The sequence below is a fragment of the Bos mutus genome, chromosome 13 (assembly GCF_027580195.1).
Source record: "Bos mutus isolate GX-2022 chromosome 13, NWIPB_WYAK_1.1, whole genome shotgun sequence".
In the NCBI taxonomy this organism is placed as follows: Eukaryota; Metazoa; Chordata; class Mammalia; order Artiodactyla; family Bovidae; genus Bos; species Bos mutus.
Window position 1 is genome coordinate 62,046,045 of NC_091629.1, and position 23,171 is coordinate 62,069,215.

Here is a 23,171-nt window from a genome sequence, read left to right on the forward strand (position 1 = left end):
AGACTTCAGGGCTATAATCAAACCCATAATATCTTTGAAGCCCTGTCAAAATTCTTCTGAACAAATGAGCTTAAAAAATTTTGATTGGAATGTGCACGGATGATGCTCTGGGAATACTGGATTGACAGTGAAGAATTCAGCAGGAAAAATAAAAAATGAGTTTTTCACTGGTGAGCATCTAAAACCCTGCCCAGCAGTCTATGAGAACTGCTCATGTCATTGCCAAGGTAGCCAACCTCGTGGAAAGTGCTAGAGTACACGCCTTCCTTTGTGAGTATTTGAATGTTCACGATAAAGTTCTTAAGTTCTTTCCTTAAGTTTACTAGTTATCAAAAGGAAAGACATTTGGCTAAAGAATTCAGGGTCCTTATTTTTAGAACATCAAGGAAATGAGCCATTCAAACTTTCAAAATGAGTAACTTTCACTGGGTTTTGTCATATTTGGCAGATATATTTGGAACTTTGGAAGTGGAACCTGAAATTTTAAGCACTAAGCACCAATGTTAATGTGTGTTATGTATACTTCGGGCAGTGATAACCAAAATCCAGCCCCAGGGAGAATTTATCATTGGTACAAAATAATCTCTTCTTTTTCTGACTTAATCCATGAAAGTGATTTCGCGGGGGCGGGGGAGGGTGCGGGGAGGGAGAAGGGGTAAAATAACATCTAGTCTGCCTGCAAGATAAATTCAGGTAATATTTTCCTGATACTATGGCAGAAAACTCCATTTGGAAGTTTGTGAAGAATTTTTTCCTCACTCACATTTCATATTTGCCAAACAATTCCCAGGAGAAGATTTGGGGAATCAAATTTGCTTTTGTTGTAACTTTCAGAGCATAATTTGGAAAAGTCCAAAGAACTTATTTTACCCCAAATAAGTCAGTCATCCGATTTTCACTGACTGCATTTACAAAACTTTTCTCTTTAATTTTTCTATTTGTGTCTGAAAACAAAGCAGCATGATTGGCTTGATGTTAAAAATGGCCTGTATTGTGTTCTTGCTTCCAAAATCCAAAATCCCATCTAAACTCTTCCAAAGAAAGCTGAAGAGCAGGCTCCACAGGCACATAAAATCACAAAAATAAGATGAAAAATGTAGGACTAAGTTAAAAACTGTCTTTCTTCTAAAATATAATCATTTTTATTTAATTGTGACCCTTAATCAATTCTACCAGTTAAAATGGAGTCAAAGGAGACCATGATTCTGAATAAAGAGAGTGGGCTAAAAGGATTCTTGTCTCATTTTTTTGCTACCTCATGAAATGCATGCTTATCTGTAAAAAGAAAGAGCTGATTGCAGTTCCCTTTAGGTTATGTGCCTTCTCAGATTATGGTGTCCTCCCCTTAAATTCACTTTCCCTAGATTTATTAGCTAAGTAAATAGTTCCTTGCCCTTCCAATCTCAGATCTAGCCAGTCCCTTGCTTTGGAGAGCCTGGTCCAGATGGAGAGCCTGGCCCAGATGAAGGGGCCTTTCCTCCCTTCTCCACGACACTCTGTGGACCTTCCACACACTGCACAGTCCATGCTTCCACGGACTATATTGTATTTGATTTTACATGTGCAGCCCCCGGCTGAGTGCCAATTGCATGCTAGTCCGTCAACAGACATTGGTTGCCCAATATTTATAGAGGAATACATGCAGATATATATGTTAGAGAGAGTAACTAGAGAACAGTCAGTGATTAACTAGGTAGTAGGGATAGTGGGCAGGCAGGAAAACCTTTACAGAAGAGGTGATAGCAAACAGGATTATACAACTGAATTGGCTGTGCCATGGAAGGGGGTAAGATAAAGGAAGCATGAAGGCAGAGACTCCTAGGAAAAGACTTATTAGGAAGGGAGGGAGAAAGGAAGGAAAGAAAAAAGAAAAGATGGAGGAAGGATGGTTAGATGGATGGATGGATGAATGGAAGGATGGATGGATAGATGGGTAGAAGGAAGGAAGGATGGATGGATGGAAGGAAGGAAAAATGGAAAGATAGAATGAGGGGAAAAGGATATTAAGCAAAGAGGCAAAGAAGTATGAGGAGGTTTAAGGAAGAGGTACGGACGATGGTAACCTGGAGGGTACATGCTTCATTAAAGAGGGAAGCCAGTACCAAGTTTTTGTAGATTCTACTCATGCAGGAATCTGAAGTCTAATGTTAAATCATTTTTAAAGAGAATCTAGAAATCAGATAAGAAATCTCAGTTTTTAGATATTGGTAAGTAAATTAAAGTCTTAACACAGGCTAGAAACCCGTATCTTGGGGCTTAGTATATCAACAACTTGTTTTGTGCCCATAACAAGAAGCCCTTAGACTGTGGCAAGCAATTGTCTTTCACTCCGGTCAGTGGCCAGGAGGTTGTATAAGAATTACATAAAAACACCTACATTATCTCCGTGGCATTTCCTAGCGAATGTGTGTCTTCATCATGGTTTCCTAGCGAATGTGTGTCTTCATCATGGTTTCCTAGTGAACTGTGTGTCTTCTCCCAGTGAAGGTCCCGTCACCGGGAGAGCCCTGCTGTGTTTGTGGGTAACTGAGGAGTTCCACACTTCTGAGGGGAAAAGAAAGAGTTGGTAAAACCACTTTGGATGGTTTTATTTCATGCTGTACATTAATCACCGTAAGAGAAGGTAGAGGAGGAAGCATCAAAGGCCCCTCAACAGAGATCTGAGGGAACGCCTACCTTCAGGGCACTTGAGGAGAAGAAAGGGAACAAGTTAGTGAGGAAAACAAGGAGGGTTTGCCAGGGGAGCCTTGGGAGGAAGGCCAATGAGGTCGTTTATCACAGGGAAGCCCAGGTTATATGGAGTACACTTGTTTTTCTTTTTTAAAATGACATGAAAAGTCATTTTAATGACTACTAAATGATTTCTTCAGCCTCTTTTTGCATGCAGGTTCAGGAGTTAACACTCCCTGACAAATAACGCAGTGTGAGAAAAGAGACGTGAGGCCACTTCACATCTGCTTTGCCTTAACCTTTCTCCACAGGAAAAACAGTCCTGATGACTTGGACCAGTTTTTAAACTTGGAATTGTCTTACATGGGACCCAAAAGCCCTCACACATGATGAGATTAATCTCATGGCATTGAAACCTTTGGAAACCTGGCATGTGATTCTCTTCTCAGATTGGAAATGTACCTATGAAAGGGCTTCGGTGAGCAAACAAATATGAGGAATGTTCAGCCACGTTAGCGATCCAAGACACACAGATGAAAGCAGCGGCGATAACCTTCAGAGTTTGGAACGATGCTGGTTCCGAGGGCTGGCCGCTTTGTTGTTCTCTCGGCTCTGAAACATGGCCGGAGCTCAGCACTATTGGGACAGTTTCAAAAAAAATAATCTGGCAATGCATTTCTAGAGTTACAAAGTATTCTGACTGTGTAGTTTGGGGAATTGAATTTGAAATCTATATAAATAGAGAAAAACTACAGGTATACATGTTTTTGTGGCATTTTTATTTACATGATATTCAGTGAGCTTAGGATGGCTATTAGTTAGTTGAGGAGATTTTCTGAGGCCAGTGTCCCTAGAAGCAGAGCCTGAGATGGGGGCTGTTGTGCAGGGGACTTAGTGAGAGTTTGCAGGTAAAACCTGTGTGACAATGAGTGGCCCAGGATGAGGCTGAGGGAGAAGCCAGGTGAACATGCCGATTTGACTTGAAGTCCAGCCTCAGTGTGAGCCCACGGGAAGCCCTGGAGTGTGAACAGTCCCACAGGTTGTCTGATCTTGTACAAGGGGCTGACCCCTTAGCACAGTATGGGTTGTTAGCCATGTGTAATGACTAGGGGAGGATGTAGTCTTCTCTGCCTTTCCAGCTGAGGCAGTTCCTATCAAGTCTGGAGGAGGATTCAGCTTGTGGCACCTGGAGGTCGGATGGCCTGGCCTGGGAATGGGGGTCTGGACACTGGTAAGTGCCTCCCTCCTCTGCAGGATGGAGAGTATGATTGATTTGGAGAATCCAGCTCAGTTCATCAAGTCAAGTATTCATTGAGGGCAGATCTTCTGGAACCCTCTCAGGTTTTATCAGCCTAATCCCATTTTGTTTTCTTCTGGGAACAACATACTCCTTTATCTGCAAAGGATTCTTCCACTGGGAGCTGCTGAACTTTTAGTTTCTCCAAAACCCTGATTCCCTTCTCCCGACCCCAACTTCTACCACTATTGCAGCCATAGGTGAAGAGCTGAAGAAATTGGTAAAAATAAGGAAGGAGCCATTGGTAGGAAGGAGACCTTGGTAGGAAGCAGACCTTGGTAGGCAGGAGACAGAAGTGTGGCTCTCACAGATTCAAAAGTTGGGGACACTGCCTATTTTTCTTCTTAATGCCAACCCGGTGTATCACCATAACAGAACGCATGAGACAGAAGCTTGTCCAGTCTCCTTCGGGAGTATCTGTCTTGTTCTGGTTCAGACTTTGGAGTGTGTGCCTTTTAATCCAAAAGCCTGTTCTTCCATAGAACCCTCTGGGTGTGGACAGTTGGGCTGGTCTTTTGTATACGGTCTCCTCAGCTTTAGTTTCCACTGCCAATCTTTTTGTTTATCTTCCCCAGAATTTTAAAGAGAAATTGGGAGGATTCTCAAAGCTAGGAGGATTGGCCAGTTTTCTGCCATGTTAATTCAGAAGAGTTTTTAAATGGAAAAAAAAGTGTTTGCACATTTGAGAACTTTTTTGAGAACGCCTTCAAATTGATATCTTTTTTGCTAAAAACTTCCTGTTTAAACCAGATATTCTTATTTCTACATACGCTTGAGAAGTAAGTGATAAATATGCAAGTTTAAAGAGAATAAATGAAAAGCACTGAGGCTTTTCCACCTGAAGTCTTAAAAATATTCAAGAGACAAGGGGATCTAATGGAGGAATAGGAGCCAGAGATGACAGAGAAGGAGAAAAATTCAAGAAGAACTGAAGCGGTCAAGGGCTTAAGCTTTTAGTTCAAATCTCTGTTCTATTCCTGCACATCTGCAGCTTTGGACAAGGTTATCTTTCCAAGCCTCAGTTTCTTCAACTGTATAATGGGAATGGCATTTCTTTCCTCTCTGGGCCAGCATGTTGAGGGCAGGGGATGTTTACCCTGCAGGCTCTGGAATCAGAATGCCTGGCTTCAGTTTTGGCTTCACCATGCCCCAGTTGTATGACCTTAGGCCCAGTAACCTTTCTCCGTTTCCTTTCCTGAAAAAATGAGCATAATCAGAGTATTTATCTTCTAGGGCATGATTGGAGGATTAAATGAGTTAAAAGCATTCACATGCTTAAGAATACTTGGCACTTAGCAAGCCTTAAAATAACAATGGCTGGTTTAACAGGATATTAAAGAGAGAGAGAGAAGAATGATATAGATATATACACACACATATATATATCTTGATATCTACAAATATATGTATACATATAAATATATGAAACACAACATTGGAAATCAACTATATTTAAATAAAATAAGTTAAAAAACTGGCTAAAATTTGTTAGCTGTTATTATGATTTTTAAATTACCTAATGTATATAAAGAAAATAAGTGTTCAATCAACATTATAACAAGGATTTGATCTGTATGTGATTCATAGTAGCAAGGGGTATACTCTGTATGCACACTAGCTAAGTGTTCCTGATTTGATGTCATAATCGCTAAGAACAGATGACTCACACATCACATGACAAGGTAACTGAGGCCTGTGCTAAATATTGACAGGTAGATAAGCTCATATTATTAATATGGTGTATCTTCTTTCATTTCTTTTTCTAAGAATATAAAATATCTTATCTTAGCATGATGGATCACACTGACAAAACTGAAAACTAACCAGTCACTGAGAAAGAGGCTTAATTAGTCATCCTCTCCAAGAGTGACAAGAAAAGGAGGAGAGAGAGACAGGGAGACAGAGAAACCATGAGAGTGAATGAACAAGATAGGAAAATAAAATGGTTTCATAAAGATATCAACATGAAGCTCAGAAACTGAAGTCTACATGGTATCTACACCTGATTGTAGAAACTAGTAACACTGAATTCAGGCTACCTTAGGTGAAAGGGTATTAGAAGGGCATCTTATTTCCAGGCAAATGAACATCTACATTTTCTTTTTGGTAACTTCAAGATTTAAAGGCCTTGCAATCTATTTACAGTGATCATGAAGACACATCAAAATTATTTATTGAAATGTGTGTTCAAGGTAAATGTAAGACAGGTGTCGCTGCTCTAAAAAATGGTTTACTAAAGGAACTGAATTTAGAAGAAATAAGGTTGGAGCTTCCCAGGTGGTGTGAGTGGTAAAGAATCCGCCTGCCTGACAAAGTAGGAGATATCAGAGATGCAAGTTCAATTCCTGGGTTGGGAAGACCCCTGGAAGAGGGCATGGCAACCCACTCCAGTATTATTGCCTGGGAAATTCAATGGACAGAGAAGCCTGGCAGGATACAGTCCAAGGGGTTGCAAAGAGTACTGACAGGACTGAGCATGCATGGGGGACGGGGGGTGGCGGGGGTTGAGGGGAGTTGGAGCTGCTGCTGCTGCTGCTGCTGCTGCTAAGTTGCTTCAGTCGTGTCTGACTCTGTGCGACTCCATAGACGGCAGCCCACCAGGCTCCCCCATCCCTGGGATTCTCCAGGCAAGAATACTGGAGTGGGTTGCCATTTCCTTCTCCAGTGCATGAAAGTGAAAAGTGAAAGTGAAGTCGGCAGTCATGTCGGACTCCTATCGACCCCATGGACTGCAGCCTACCAGGCTCCTCCGTCCATGGGATTTTCCAGGCAAGAGTACTGGAGTGGGGTGCCATTGCCTTCTCCGGAGTTGGAGCAGGCCCCTCAAAACTATACTTTGTAGCCAAAGCAGCATAAAGACAAAAGATGGTTCCTGAAACAATGATCTCAACTCTCAGGGAGTACTGAAAATGCCACAGACAACAGAGTGACATCACTGGCAACATTTATAACCAAACAGAGCTGGCAGGGCAGGCAGGGCAGGCAGGGGAGGCTGTCGGCTGCTGTGAAGGTGGGCACCCCAGGCCCTGCTACTGTCGCAAGGTGAGAACCACACAGGTTTGGTCTTACTTCTAGGGGAGGGTCTCTTAGAAGCCCACAATGGCTATTTCTTAAAGATACAGTTTGTAGGTTCCTAGTGCAATTAGTTGGAGAAGGCAATGGCACCCCATTCCAGTACTCTTGCCTGGAAAATCCCATGGATGGAGGAGCCTGGTGGGCTGCAGTCCATGGGGTCGCTAGGAGTCGGACACGACTGCCGACTTCACTTTCACTTTTCACTTTCATGCACTGGAGAAGGAAATGGCATCCCACTCCAGTGTTCTTGCCTGGAGAATCCCAGGGATGCGGGAGCTTGGTGGGCTGCGGTCTATGGGGTCACACAGAGTTGGACATGACTGAAACAGCAGCAGCAGCAGCAGCAGTGCAATTAGTGTGGTTCTTAAGCTATTTAATCTTTTCTGCTGAAGGTTTTCATTCTACTGCTGTGGTAACATTACCACTTGCCCAGGAAGAGATCATGAACCCGTGCAATCCTGGGTCCTGCTAACCTTACTGCCGATAAGCTGCACAGGAGTTAACTTGCATTGTAGGTCATCTGATGTGATCAAGGTGGCATCAAAAAACTGGATACTTTTTAGGGAAATTGCAAAGTGACTTGCTAAGAAACAGGTTGCTTTTGACTGTTGGAAAGAGAACTATGGTATGAACTAAAGTGCTGGGCATCTTGGAGGAAAACTGAGAAATAAGCAGTGAGCAAGGTAGTTGGAAGCAAAATTATAATAGTAAGGGTAATGCTTAGACAACATCTAGTATATTTGGTCCTCCATATCTGTGGATTCCTCTTACACAGAATCAACCAACTATGGATCAAAAATATCCAGAAAAAGAAATTCCAGGGACTTCCCTGGCAGTCCAGTGGTTAAGACTCTGAGCTTCCACTTCTGGGAACGTGGGTTTGACTTCTGGTCAGGGAACTAAGATCCCACATGCTTCAAGGAGGGGGACAGGGGAATTTCTTGAGTTAAATTTTAAAAAATGAAAATATAACATATCAACTTAAAAGCCTATGAAAAAAAAAGACAAAAATGCTCCAGAACATTCCAAAAAGCAAAACTTGAATTTGCTGCATTAAGTATTGCCAGCATTTACATCTAGAGATAATTTAAAATGTACAGGAGGATGTGTGTGGGTTACAGGCAAATACTGTGTCATTGTACGTAAGGGACTTGCACATCCACGAATATTGGTATCCATGGGTGTTTGGAAACCAATCCTCCAGGGATGATTAGGGATGAGTGTAAAAAGGGGTCTTCCTGGGCATCTTTGGGAGCCCTAAATTCCATCATTTGCATTTTCCCAATTTTCTTCTTTCCTGGAGGGCCTGGGGATGGGGGGACAAGAAATGAGTAAGTAACAAATTGAAACAGGAAGGACTGTTGAAGAAAGAAATAGAGGAAGATTAGCTCCCTGCCCCTTCCTCCCTGGGATTCAGGCATCAAGGGAGGGGCCTCAGAGGAGCCAGGTCATCATCCCAGACTCAGCTCCAGTTACAACCCCAGGGGCCTGAGGACAAGGCAGCTTGGGAGACTTTGGACTTAACATCCCGAGTTTCTGCTCCTTTTTACCCTCGGCCTGTTTCCAGCTGTTTCCAACTTCAAAAGGATTAACGGATTGTGGTTGACTTTAGGAGCTGGAGAGTAGGAGGGTACTTATGGCTGATCCCAAGGTTTAGGAGCCAGAGAAGGAAGGAAACCTTGATCCCAAGAAACAGGTGGGCACAGTAGAAATCAAAGCCATGGGACAAACCCAAGAATTCTTGGAAAAAAGAAAAGAATTAGGCCTCAGGCAGAGAAACAGCCCAGGGGATTGCTGTCTGGAGGCTGGAGTGACCCCACTCCCCTCCCCCAGGCAGCTCCCTCCCTACAAACTTCCCACTGAGTCCTGGAAGAGAGAGGACCCTGTTGCCATCATCCAGGAAGTGTGGGGGTAACCCAGGAACCCCTAGAGTCTTTGCTCTGTGAAAAGAGACTCTGGAATCCCACGTTAGAACTGGTAGGCATTTTTCCAAAGGAAATTTTAGGGTGTATGCTTGTGCTTAGTCACTCAGTCATGTCTGATTCTTCTGCGACCCCATGAACTGCAGCCAACCAGGCTCTTCTGTCTATGGGATTATCCAGGCAAGAATACTAGAGTGGGTTGCTATTTCCTACTCCAGAGGACCTTCCTAACCAACCCAGAGACTGAAGCTGCATCTCCTGTGTCTCCTGCATTGCAGGCAGATTATTTATCCACTGAACCATATAAACACAAATGATGTACCAGTAGAAACATGCTGGGTACCACTTTTTAGCTCAGTACAATAAGCGATGAGGCTGACAGGAAAGATAAAGGATGTAACAGCAAAGACTGGAACTCAAGTTTATCGGAGGTGATTCTTGAGCCACCAGGGAAGATGTTTGGCAACACAGCCAGGATGGTGCTCTGGAAACTCAGGAAACTCGTGTTCTCTAAGCTTGGGGATGGGAGGCAAGAGCCAGCCAAGGTCTGAAACAGGTGACAGGCATTCAGGTCAGGGGAGCCAGCAGAAGGGCAGGGTTTCAGTCTGTATCTCCCCAGAGTCATCTCCTCCGACCACAGAGCACTGGACTTATCTGGCATCCTAGTTAAGAGGGCACCTTCCTGGGCTCCTCCCCAGACCTACTAACCCAGGACTCCTGGTGGCGACACCCAGGAATCTGCACGTTTTTTAAAAAACTTTTTATTTTGTATTGAGGTATAGGCGATTAACAATGTTGTGATAATTTCAGGTGAACAGCAAGGGACTCAGCCATACATATACATGTATCCATTCACCCCCAAACTCCCCTTCGATCTAGGCTGCCACATAACATTGAGCAGAGTTCCCTGTGCTATACAGCAGGTCCTTGTTGGTTATCTGTTTTAAATATAGTCGTGTGTATGTACATGGCCATCCTAAACTCCCTAATCATTCCTTCCCACCATTCTCCCCCCGACCCTCAACTCCACCACAGCCACCACCCCCCACCCCGCCCCAGCAGTCATAAGTTCATTCTCTAAGTCTGGAATTCTCTGTTTTGTAAATTCATTTGTATCATTTCTTTTCAGAGCAGGAATCTGCATTTTTAACAACAACTCCAAATCTCTCACATTCTTCTACATATTAATAACAGAGAAGCACTGGTTTAGGTTTTGTTATCTAGAAATGTGGGTGCCTGGAGGATAAATGAGAAAAGCAATCCAATCCTTCCCCTAATCTCTGAAGACTGAACATCCACAAACTGGCCACGCACAGTGTTTTCACTGAATAGATCTCATTAGGATTACAATGTCTATAACACATATAATCGCTATTGTGTTGCTTGGTAATTAGGCATAGATGTGAATATGTTTACCTAAAGGATTGCAATTCACATTGTTTTAAAGCCAGCGTTTCTGCCGTCAGCAGGGGAGAGAGAGGCAGGAGCTGGGAGAGTGCTATAAGGACACAGCTGGATAATGTCAACTCTTACTGCCGTAGGATCCAGGTTGGGTGTGTTGGTTCCGGTAGCTGAGATGCCAGTGAGAGGAGGCATCTCACTGGCATCTTTCTTTTCTGGGTGGGAGGTGGAGCCAGCCTCAAATATCGGCTTTCCTGATCCCATGTATGTGTTCTCTGAAGCCCGAGATCCCTGGTCCCTTACCAGAAGCCCAGCACACTGACTGCTGGACTTCCCAGGGCTGCCTACTCCCTTCCTGGGGCGACCTGAGCTGGGAAGGATAGTGGGGTCAGCCATCGTGAGCAGTACAGCATGAAGACAGATGTGGGAAGATTCACATCCCAGGACAGAAGAGCCACTCAGGTCCTGTCTAGACCTCTTGGTGGAGAGAAAGGACACTTTGACGATTACCGTTACTTACCCGAGGGCACAGGACTCATTTAGGGGAGCTCTGCACCTTGATCTTGGGTTTCCTAACTCGTTGCCCCCTTCTCTTCCACCTGTACCTGAGCTGGTTTGGCTCGAAGGAGAGCATTTGACTTGTGAGACTTGTATACCAGGCAAAGCTGGGCCTGTGAATAGCCTCCTATTCTTTTCCTTATCCCCCAGTCAACAGATGGCTCCTATTAGGCATCACACCATTTTGTTGGCATATTCGAATTACGAGTCACTTAGAATCAGTGTTGGTGGCAGGATCTTAAACCCTCAGGAAAGCAACATGTTGGATCTCTTACTCCCTGTTGACTGATTACTGAACATCATTGTTTGGATTCCAATTTATTATTTTCTAGCAAATGTTCTTATTCAGTGTGGCCAAGGGCATCAAAAATAAATTCCAACATTGCTTGTGCTAATTTTGAGGAGCTGAGGTCATGCAGCTTGGAAATACAGAGAGGTCCCAGGGACAGATGTGGCAACACTCAGCCTGGTCCCAGTCCTTGTGCTGAGCTGATGGACAGAGTTGGGGACTTCCTGGGAAATGAGACTCAGTCCCTGCCCAGGAGGACCATCCCCAGGGAAGTGGTTGCACAGGAGGATCCTCAAGTCTATCAGAACCTTTCCACTTAAGAATAGCCATGCCCCATAACAGTCTAAAGTTTGGGGAAAAAATAATCAACGCCCTTTTTGTTTCTCCACTCAGTTACCGAGTAGCATTGGAAACCAAGCAAAACTTGTGTTTAAAAAAGACACATCTGTTCTTCTCCATAAGTGGATGTGAGGATGTCTAGCTGGCAGGTGAAACAAGTCCTTTACAAGAGTTTATCCAGCCTGAAAAAGCTCCCAGAGCCATCACACAAGGGTGCTTACCTTCTGTCAAGTGATGCTCTATTGCTCTATAGGGGGAAAAAAAAAGACTAACAAGCACCCGTGGTTTCTAGCCAAGGACAAGCAATTTGGCAAGTTTACCAGGGCAGGCTGTTAGATAATACTTCTGCAAGTTGTCCTGGAATGGTGAGAGCTTTGACTTCGAAGGTTTTGTCCAAAAAATCCCCAAGGGTCCTGCATCACCATGAACTCCCCATTTTCCTTTTTGGAGCAGACAAATGATTCTGTCAAGAATAGATCTCATGTTGCAAGAAGGAGAGAATGACTTTTTTTTTTTAAGTAGAAATGCAGTCATCACTTCACTCCTCTGCAAGAATGAAGGGGAGAAAGGTGTGATGGCAAATAACCAAGGATAATAGCTTCAGCTATGTGAACCTCTTTATAGATCTTGGAATTTTTGAAGCTGAGGTTGTCTGTGCCAAGATACACTTGGGCAACACAACCTGAGAAAACAAAGTTTTAAATAAAGCACTCTGACATCTTTGTCTAATGACACATGCAATTTTGTAATAGACCGAGCTTACGTCTTTCCTTCCAGCTTGGGAGAAGGCAGCATCAGCCGAGTCTGGCCCCAAATCAGAAGGAAAGTTGGGCCTGGCTTCACCCCTGGATTCTCTGCAGCAGCTGATCTAAGAGGCAGACGGAGAATTTAGACACCACCCCCTTAAGTTGAGATTTTTGGGGAATCTGTTCCCGTTTCCTTGGTTTCCAAATATAAACGTGTGTGAAGATTTGGACTGAAAATGGGCAATGCTAGAAGTCATTCTGGACCCCAAAGAAAGTGGGGTGGGCACTCCTTTATCTAGAGAAGTTACCTGGGAAACCCCAAGTCATCTTTCTGTAGGCTGACCACAGTAAGAGTTCCATTTTCACTACGAGAGCCAAACTTTAAAGCTAATATGATTTTCTACTGGCTTAACATTCTAATTAAATACCTGGCTTTATTTTTTTAGAAGAAAGAAAGCAGAACATTTATTTCAGTAATAGAAATACCCATATCTTTGGCTGGTATTAAAGGCTGTTGGTCTCCCAAGCTCCATTTGAAATTCACAACACGGGAATTTACAGAATTTTCATAAAGGCAATTGAAGTTATAGCGTCTCCATGAACTCCCAGGGTGTACTTCTATTAACAAAAGATGCTTGGCTTTACTCACACCTGCTCGGTTCTCCATGGGGGCTCAAGTGATACACATTCCAATCGAGCAGCATCAATAAAATCAAATAAAAATTAAGTTCCAGGGGAATGGAGATACACAACATTACTGCACAAAGTCCATTTGAAAAGGAGCTGAGTTATTGGAACTGGCTTTTAAGCAGAAAATGGTACAGAGAAATAGATTTATCAACCGTAAATCACACAGCTTTGGCTTGGAATTCTCTATCTGCTCACTTTAACACATCTCCCCTCTGTTTCTGTGTGTGTGTGTGTGTGTGTGTGTGTGTGTGTGTGTGTGTGTGTAGGGAGGGGAAGATGGACGGAGAATATTAGGAAGAGGTAAGAGAAAAGAGCTAGCAAAATAGAAATTTCCTTTTTCTCTTTGCATGTTACTGGAAAGAATTACAGAGCTGTCACACAGTCTGCCTAAATGAATGTTTATACTCATTAGATTATGGTCTTAAGAAAAGAAAACTTATGTTTCCTTACTCAAAGTCTAGGAAATCCCACTTCCCTTAAGAGGCCTTCTCTCTATCGGGAAACAAAGTAAGAACTTAATTCCCCCTGTTGCCAACACACCCATTTTTAAACTCAGTATTAATATGTCTGAGGTTTGGGTGTTGCACTGGGACTCACAAAATATCCAAAGGTGTGACATCGATAGTCCTCCCTACACACACACAAACTCACATGGAGCATACTGAATTCTAAGTGAAAGGCAAGGGGCCTGCCTTCAAAGAGTACTCCTTCCCGGGAGCAGGAGTATGGTGCATGCATGAGTGATGGGACCATTTTATTTGTGAGACAGATAAGTTCCTTGTTTTTTCACTAGCTGCTTTAGAAGGAAGGAAGGTTGTTAAGGGTCTGCTTAGGGGGAGGTGCTGGGTGTGGGGATGCCAGCTGTGAGAGAACCTGCAGCTCTGCATGACGAAGGGAGGTATCAGAGGGGAGGATGCTGGGGAGTTGCCAGAAGTAGAAAGGCCAGCCCAGAGCTGTGAAGAGCAGGGAAGGAGAGAGAGGTGAGGTTGCCTGGCACTGAAGAGAAGTTCTGCAAGGGGACCAGAGATGTACCAAAGGGACTTTTATTAATTTTTTAAGTTGAAATACAGTTGATTTACAATGCAATGTTAGCTTCTGGTGTACAGAAAAAGTTTCAGTTATATATATATATATGATATTATATATATTATTATATATGATATGTTACTACATATGAAAGTGAAAGTCGCTCAGTCATGTCTAACTCTTTGCAACCCCATGGACTATACAGTCCCTGGAATTCTCCAGGCCAGAATACTGGAGAGGGTAGCCATTCCCTTCTCCAGGGAATCTTCCCAACCCAGGGATTTAACCCAGGCCTCCCACATTGTGGGTGGATTCTATGCCAGCTGAAACACCAAGGAAGCCCAATAATACTAAAGTGGGTAGCTTATCCCTTCTCCAGTGGATCTTCCTGACCCAGGAATCAAACTGGGGTCTCCTGCATTGCAGGCAGATTCTTTACCAGCTGAGCTACCAGGGAAGCCAATTATTACATATAACATATATTATATATCATTATATAATATATAATAATAGAATATATTCTATGTGATGATATACGTAATAATATGCACATTCAGTTCAGTTCAGTTCAGTCACTCAGTCGTGTCCGACTCTTTGTGACCTCATGAATCACAGCACACCAGGCCTCCCTGTCCATCACCAACTCCCGGAGTTCACTCAAACTCACATCCATCAAGTCGGTGATGCCATCCAGCCATCTTATCCTCTGTCGTCCCCTTCTCCTCCTGCCCCTAATCCTTCTCAGCATCAGGGTCTTTTCCAATGAGTCAACTCTTTGCATGAGGTGGCCAAAGTATTGGAGTTTCAGCTTCAGCATCAGTCCTTCCAATGAACACCCAGGACTGATTTCCTTTAGGATATGCACATTATATATATATATTTTATATATATATATATATACACACACACACACATATATAGATAATCTCCATTCTTTTTCAGATTCTTTTCCCTTACAGATTATTACAAAATATTGAGTACAGTTCTCTGTGCTATACAACAGGTCCTTATTGATTATCTATTGATATTTTATACATAGTTGTGTATATGTTAATCCCAATCTCCTAATTTATCCCTCCCTCCACCTTTTCCCTTTGATAACCATAAGCTTGTTTTCTATGTCTCTGGGTGTATTTCTGTTTTCCAAGTAAGTTAACTTGTATCACTTTTTTTCTTTTTAGATTGCACCTATAAGTGATATCACATATTTGTCTCTGCCTGGCTTACTTCACATAGTATGATACTCTCCATCTATGTTGCTGCAATGGCATTATTTCATTTTTTTTCCATGGCTGAGACATATATAAACTGAAAGTGAGGGGATAGAAAAGGGCATTCCATGCAAATGGAAATTAGAAGGAAGCTGGAGTAGCAATACTTATATCAGCCAAAATAGATTTTAAAGACTGTTACAGGTGAAAAAACAGGATACTACATAATGATCAAGGGATCAATCCAAGAAGAAGCTATAACAATTGTGTGTGTGTGTGTGTGTGTGTATATATACATGTATATGTGTATATATATATACACCCAACATAGGAGCATCTCAGTGTAAGGCAAATGTTATTGATTTTTCATTCATTCATTCAAACATCTTTCCTAAGCACTGCAGTGCACCAGGCTCTGTATTATGCAGTGGACAAAGGCAGACACCAGCCTCAAGAACACTCAGTGAAGGCTCTCACTATTCACCAGGGCCTCATAAAGGGCATTGGCTCCAGGGGAAGACAGGGAAGGACTCTGAGACGCAGCCAGGGCTGGCACAGGATTGAGGCACAGAGTAGGGGCACAGGAGGTGCCGGCAAGCATGGCCATGCCTGCCCTCCTCACACTTCAGAGGGGTGTCTGCAAAGGATAAACCCAACGTGGTGGCTCTGACCTGTCATAACTGACTTGGTAACCAAGCACTGAATGCATCTGCGCGTAGGAAGACCAAGCACATCTGTCAGGAATGTAGAGGGAGGGGAAAGTTTGCTTTGGACGGGCTCAGTGACTTCTCAACGTGTTAAGGTGATTTTACTTAATTAGCGTGTTCTTTCACCTTGGTCTGGAACAGTTTTGCGAGTTTAATCCGCCAGAGCAGCTGTTCTCAATGGAGGTGCCCCCAGTAAATTGGTATGTTGGAACGAGCTGGAAGGGGTGCGGTAACTTCTCACTAAAATCACCAAAAGTGGGGCAAATGAAGCTACCATAATTTTTAAAGTAAATATGGTAAAAACTTGGATACTTAAAAATAGCACCCCCTCCAAGGGAAAAAAAAAAATCTCCATTTTCTTCATTGCTGTGACATATGACAGTTTATTTATTTTTTTATTTTTGGGGCACACCTAACCCAATGGGTGTTCCCAGCTTGGTAGCTATCATTCCATTCCTTGTTGTCCCCCTCAAGAAGGAAATACAAGATAATGAGAGAGCAAGTATTGTAGGCGTTATTTTCCTTCAGGTTAATTCTAGGCTCGGTGGAATCAGTGCTGAGACTGATTGATAATGTCTGCCTCGGAAAGGGGTGTGGCAGTGCATCACCAGATGTTTGCCATTTTGAGTTGAATCATTTCTACAAGTTCTGTGGTGTTGCAGCTCTTTAATTTTTTTTTTAATTTTATTTTTAAACTTTACATAATTGTATTAGTTTTGCCAAATATCAAAATGAATCCGCCACAGGTATACATGTGTTCCCCATCCCGAACCCTCCTCCCTCCTCCCTCCCCATACCATCCCTCTGGGCCGTCCTAGTGCACCAGCCCCAAGCATCCAGCATCGTGCATCGAACCTGGACTGGCAACTCGTTTCCTACATGATATTTTACATGTTTCATTGCCATTCTCCCAAATCTTCCCACCCTCTCCCTCTCCCACAGAGTCCATAAGACTGTTCTATACATCAGTGTCTCTTTTGCTGTCTCGTACACCGGGTTATTGTTACCCTCTTTCTAAATTCCATATATATGCGTTAGTATACTGTATTTATGTTTTTCCTTCTGGCTTACTTCACTCTGTATAATAGGCTCCAGTTTCATCCACCTCATTAGAACTGATTCAAATGTATTCTTTTTAATGGCTGAGGAATGCTCCATTGTGTATATGTACCACTGCTTTCTTATCCATTCATCTGCTGATGGACATCTAGGTTGCTTCCATGTCTTGGCTATTATAAACAGTGCTGCGATGAACATTGGGGTACACGTGTCTCTTTCCCTTCTGGTTTCCTCAGTGTGTATGCCCAGCAGTGGGGTTGCTGGATCATAAGGCAGTTCTATTTCCAGTTTTTTAAGGAATCTCCACACTGTTCTCCATAGTGGCTGTACTAGTTTGCATTCCCACCAACAGTGTAAGAGGGTTCCCTTTTCTCCACACCCTCTCCAGCATTTATTATTTGTAGACTTTTGGATCGCAGCCATTCTGACTGGTGTGAAATGGTACCTCATAGTGGTTTTGATTTGCATTTCTCTGATAATGAGTGATGTTGAGCATCTTTTCATGTGTTTGTTAGCCATCTGTATGTCTTCTTTGGAGAAATGTCTATTTAGTTCTTTGGCCCATTTTTTGATTGGGTCGTTTATTTTTCTGGAGTTGAGCTGTAGGAGTTGCTTGTATATTTTTGAGATTAGTTGTTTGTCAGTTGCTTCATTTGCAATTATTTTCTCCCATTCTGAAGGCTGTCTTTTCACCTTGCTAATAGTTTCCTTTGATGTGCAGAAGCTTTTAAGGTTAATTAGGTCCCATTTGTTTATTTTTGCTTTTATTTCCAATATTCTGGGAGGTGGGTCATAGAGGATCCTGCTGTGGTGTTGCAGCTCTTTAATTTGCTTTGTGTTCTAGTCACCTCTGTTGTAGTCATCTGGAGGACTGTATCTTACACAGTTTCGATTCCCTCTTCTCACTGAGCCCCAGCCAGGTCCTGCACCAAAGAGGCTTAATAGGCATTGCCAGAACTCAACAGACTTCATACACCATTTAGCTGAGTGCATCTAATCTGGGTTCTCTCTTAAAATTATGGAACAATTATACAAAAGTGATGCCCATGGCAACTTGTATGCATATAACACTCAATACAGAGGAGGTACACAAAATATTTTTTCTCAGTAATTGTCCTAATAGAAGAGAATACATTTTGATCAATAGTAAAGCTGTATTCAGCCAGAAACTTGAGGGAATACAATGTTATTTTTTTTTTTTTTTCAGAGCCAGTGCTTTTAGGAACCCATCAAGTACACATGGCCACTTTTCTGACTTGGTAAACACAGTCCACAGGACAAAATGGAAGCTGCGTGACCATCTCATAGTCCTCATGCTAAAGATTATCTGGATGGGACAAACTGGGTTAAAACTGTACGAACTCAAGAGGCCACCAAAAATTTCTCTTAAATAGATAAACAAACACCAGCCATCCTGGGCTCTCAGAGAATTTTGTTGATACTGACCTCTTTATGAAAAGACCAGGTAAAAGAAAATAATTCAATAATTGATCATTTTGTTAAGGCAGGGACAAATAATTCTAGGTTTTTCCACATCTAGCAACCCAAACATGAGTAAGAAGTTAGAACTCTGAACTATAGAACATCTGATATACCATTTACTCTTTCTTGGCTTTGCAGGTACCAAGCCTGGATTAACTGACTTAAAAACCTCACTTCCTGGTATTTATGGTTCCCTGAAGCTTCATTCTTGGGAGAAGGCAATGGCACCCCACTCCAGAACTCTTGCCTGGAAAATCCCATGGACAGAGGAGCCTGGTGGGCTGCAGTCCATGAGGTCGCTAAGAGTCGGACACGACTGAGCAACTTCACTTTCACTTTTCACTTTCATGCACTGGAGAAGGAAATGGCAACCCACTCCAGTGTCCTTGCCTGGAGAATCCCAGGGACAGGGGAGCCTGGGGGCTGCCGTCTATGGGGTCGCACAGAGTCAGACACGACTGAAGCGACTTAGCAGCAGCAGCAGCAAAGCTTCATTCTTAAAGCATTTGCAAACAACTAGTAATTACCTTGAATAAGGCAGTTCCACTTGTTCTGTAAACTGACCCTCAGCTTGTAGAATTATATAAAGCAAACAAATAAATAAAAATAATTACTACTGCAAGATGTTTGAAGGAAATTCTTCTTTTGAGAGGTGACCTACTGAGAGCATGGAATTTGGAGTTCAATTACCTGAATTCAAATTCAACTACAACATTTACAAGCTGTGTCCTTGGACAAGTCTTCAGCCTCTGTGATTCCCTTTCCTCACCTGTAAAAAAGGACAATCTCAGAAAATATTGCACCTTCTGGTGTGTGGATAGGATGCCTGGAAAGTCATTACAAGGCATGGCTGGAGCACCATGCTACCTGATGTGAAATCACTAAAATAATTTAAGTTGTCTTTTTCTAATCAACCAATTAAAAGTTCTCCCTGAATACTGGATTGAATGCTGTACATGCAAAGCTCTACCATGTGTCACTGTTCTTTAATTATAGATGAATGACATCATCGCTAATTATTAGAGAAATGCAAATCAAAACTACAATAAGGTACTACCTCAGATGAAGCAGAATGGCCATCATTAGAACATCTACAAATAACAAATGCTGGAGAGGATATGGAGAAAAGGGAACACTTTTAAAACTGTTGGTTAGAATGTAAATTAGTGCAGCCACTATGGAGAACAGTATGGAGGTTCCTAAAAAAAAAAAAACCCTAAAAACAGAGCTACCATATAATCCAACAATTCCACTTCTGGGCATATATCTGGACAAAACTATAATTCAACAAGGTACATGCACCTCTATGTTCATAGCAGCACTAGTCACAATAGCCAAGACATGGAAGCAATCTAAATGTCCATTGACAGATGAATGGATATAGAAAAAGTGCTGTGCTGTGCTTATATACATATATATATGTATACACACACACAGTGGAATAGTACACATTCATAAAAAGAACGAAGTAATGCCATATGCAGCAACATGGATGGACCTACAGATGTTCACACCGATTGAAGTCAGACAAATACAAATATCTTATGATATCACTTATATGTGGAACCTAAAATATGACACACATGAACTTATCTAGGAAACAGAAACAGACTCACAGACAGAGAGAACAAACTTGTGGTTGCTAAGTGGGGAAGAGTCAGTGAGGGATAGATTGGGAGTTTGGCATTAGCAGAGACAAACATATATAGGATGGATAAACAACAAGGTCCTACTGTATAGCATATGGAGCTATATTTAATATCCTGTGATGATAAACCATAATGGAAAATATGAAAAATAATATATATATACATACATACGTGTGTGTGTGTGTGTAACTGAATCACTTTGCTGTACAGCAGAAATTAACACATTATAAATAAATTGTACTTCAATAAAATTTTAAAAATTATAGATGAGTGAGGTCTGGTTCTCACCACATCCATACCTGCAGAGTCAATACTCATATGCATATGGCTTTCCAGCTACATGATCCATAGTTATGTTTTCACTGATAACCAAATTCTAAAGTTTAAAGTCAGCCAGTTCCTTAAAAAGTCACTCCAAACTGCTTTTTTCTTTTTTTAAAAATTTTATTTTATTTTTAAACTGTACAATATTGTATTGGTTTTGCCAAATATTGAAATGAATCCGCCACAGGTATACATGTGTTCCCCATCCTGAACCCTCCTCCCTCCCCATACCATCCCTCTGGGTCGTCCCAGTGTACCAGCCCCAAGCATCCAGTATCGTGCATCGAACCTGGACTGGCGACTCGTTTCATATATGATATTATACGTATTTCAATGCCATTCTCCCAAATCATCCCACCCTCTCCCTCTCCCACAGAGTCCAAAAGACTGTTCTATACATCAGTGTCTCTTTTGCTGTCTCCTATACAGGGTTATTGTTACCATCTTTCTAAATTCCATATATATGCATTAGTATACTGTATTGGTGTTTTTCTTTCTGGCTTACTTCACTCTGTATAATAGGCTCCAGTTTCATCCACCTCATTAGAACTGATTCAAATGTATTCTTTTTAATGGCTGAGTAATACTCCATTGTGTAAATGTACCATAGCTTTCTTATCCATTCATCTGCTGATGGACATCTAGGTTGCTTCCATGTCCTGGCTATTATAAACAGGACTAATAGTATATAGTATACTTCAGTATATATAAACAGTTCTAATAGAACTGCCTTATGATCCAGCAATCCCACTGCTGGGCATACACACTGAGGAAACCAGAATTGAAAGAGACAAACTGCTTTCATACAAAGGTGACGTGGGTCCATCCCAGAGGCAGAGTGGACCTAGACAGCAGGTACTTCAGCCTGAGAACTGGGAGCATGCAGAGGCAGGAGCCCAGATCAGAGCAGCCATGAAGCTCTGTGACAAAGGGGAAGCTGTGGAAGGCAGCCAGAGGTCAGGCTGGCGGCAACAGTGCCAGACCACAGGTGAGAGCAGCAGGGAACAGGTCTAGGGCGGTACTGAGCTGTAGCACGTGCTAACTACTTTACCTGTAAAAGATGATGGAGTCCTTGTAACAATCCCAAGGGTAAGTGATGTCACTCTCCCCACTTTGTGGATGAGGAAACTGAGGTTCATAAAAATGAAGCATCTTGCACAAGTTCACTTCCCTTCTGGCAATCAGCAGACCTGGAACTAAATCTAAGTCTGTCTGACACAAAAGCCCAGGCTTTTGACCACTCTGCTGAGGTTCTAACAAGAATGGATTACACCTGCTGATGGATTAATTACATCCAGTGAATGTAAGTTTTAGGCACTGGTCTCAAGATTTATATTTCAATACAAATGTAATTTGTATTTTTGATTTACAAAACATAAATGTAAACTATATTTAATATATTTTATATTTTGGTTATGAAGGTTTTGTTTGTTTTTCAGCGGCACCAGGTCTTAGTTGTGGCAGGCAGGCTCTTTGGTTACAGCATTTGGGATCTAGTTCCCTGACCAGGGATCAAACTTGAGGCCCCTGCAACTGGAAGCATGGAGTCTTAGCCACTGAACAACAAGGAAGTCCCTTATTTATGTTTTTTTATTTTCAACTGTGGAACAAAAGCTTGAGTTGTAAATTAATTTTTATTGTTTTCATTTAAGTATAGTTGATTTACAATGTTGTGTTAATTTCTGCTGCATAGCAAAGTGACTCAGTTATACATATATATATTCTTGTATATTCTTTTCCATTATGGTTTATCACAGGATATTGAATACAGTTCTCTGTGCTATACAATAGGACCTTGTTGTTTACCCATCCTATATATAATAATCCGCATCTACTAATTCCACACTCTCAATCCTTCCCTCCCCCAAGCCCATCCTCCTTGGCAAGCATGAGTCTGTTCTCTATGTCTGAGTCAGTTTTTGTTTTGGGTCCCAAATTAAAAGGACAGGAAGCAGAAGGAGGAAGAGGGCTGGGTGACTGAATGTGGGTGAGGTGTCTAAGACCAGGTGTGCTGCAGGGGCTTGGTTATATTTTTAGGATGACCAGAGTAACTGATCTAAAAAGGTCAGGAGGCTAGGACCCACTTCTTCCAGAGCCAGTGAGGAGGACCTGCTCAGGCTGCCTGGGTCCCCTGCCAGGCCTATTTCCAGAGCCAGCACATACTTGACCAACGTTCTTATCAACTAACCCTGTGGGCTGGAGCACCCCCTGTACCCTACCGCCCCAAACTTCAGACAGATGCATGCACCACACTCTTCCTCCTGCTCGCCACCTTCTATCCTGCCTTGGAACCTTCCCCATCCTCCACCCCTCCATCATCTGGCCCATGTGATGCTGCTGAGAATAAAAATGGCAAACACATTATATCTGCTATCCACACACACTACACATCTTAACTCATTCGATCCTATTTCCTGAGCATTCTAGAGTTTTTTCCTAAATAATCCTCTCTTTGCTCTCATACCAAAGTACATTCTTAAGTTCCTTACATATTTTCTTCTGATGTTTTCGACCACACGGCGTGTCACTAGAAGGTGTCCTTTCTGTCGACAGACATGCAGTGTTGGGCTCCCTCCTGGATTCAGGGTCACCCCTGTTTTAACCATTCCCCGATCCCACCCTCCCACCCACCTCCAAGAGCCCTGTTCTGAGGCATCTGACGTTCTTGTTCTTTCCAAGCCCTAGGAGCTTGCCTGTGAATTCACCTCTCTTTCCTTCTACGATCT